Source organism: Brienomyrus brachyistius, unplaced genomic scaffold (genome assembly GCF_023856365.1).
Source record: "Brienomyrus brachyistius isolate T26 unplaced genomic scaffold, BBRACH_0.4 scaffold226, whole genome shotgun sequence".
Lineage (NCBI taxonomy): Eukaryota > Metazoa > Chordata > Actinopteri > Osteoglossiformes > Mormyridae > Brienomyrus > Brienomyrus brachyistius.
In genome coordinates, this window is record NW_026042501.1 from 8,058 (window position 1) to 9,208 (window position 1,151).

Below are 1,151 nucleotides of genomic sequence, written 5' to 3' on the forward strand. Positions count from 1 at the left end.
AATATGCTATGCTAATATGCTAATATGCTAATATGCTAAATATACTAATATGCTATGCTAATATGCTAATATGCTAATATGCTATGCTAATATGCTAATATACTAATATGCTAATATGCTAATATGCTAATATGCTAATATGCTATGCTAATATGCTAATATGCTAATATGCTAATATGCTAATATGCTAATATACTATGCTAATATGCTAATATGCTAATATGCTAATATGCTATGCTAATATGCTAATATGCTAATATGCTAATATGCTAATATACGCTAATACGCTAATATGTTATGCTAATATGCTAATATGCTAATATGCTAATATGCTAATATACTAATATACTATGCTAATATGCTAATATGTTAATATGCTAATATGCTATGCTAATATGCTAATATGCTAATATGCTAATATGCTAATATGCTATGCTAATATGCTAATATGCTAATATGCTAATATGCTAATATGCTATGCTAATATGCTAATATGCTAATATATTAATATGCTAATATGCTATTCTAATATGCTAATATGCTAATATGCTAATATGCTAATATGCTATGCTATTATGCTAATATGCTATGCTAATATGCTAATATGCTAATATGCTATGCTTATATGCTAATATGCTAATATGCTAATATGCTAATATGCTAATATGCTAATATGCTATGCTAATATGCTAATATGCTAATATGCTAATATGCTAATGTGCTAATGTGCTAATGTGCTAATGTGCTAATATGCTAATATGCTATGCTAATATGCTAATATGCTAATATGCTAATATACTAATATGCTATGCTAATATGCTAATATGCTAATATGCTATGCTAATATGCTAATATACTAATATGCTAATATGCTAATATGCTAATATGCTAATATGCTAATATGCTATGCTAATATGCTAATATGCTAATATGCTAATATACTATGCTAATATGCTAATATGCTAATATGCTAATATGCTATGCTAATATGCTAATATGCTAATATGCTAATATGCTAATATGCTAATACGCTAATACGCTAATATGTTATGCTAATATGCTAATATGCTAATACGCTAACACGCTATGCTAATATGCTAATATGCTAATATGCTAATATGCTATGCTAATATGCTATGCTAATATGCTAA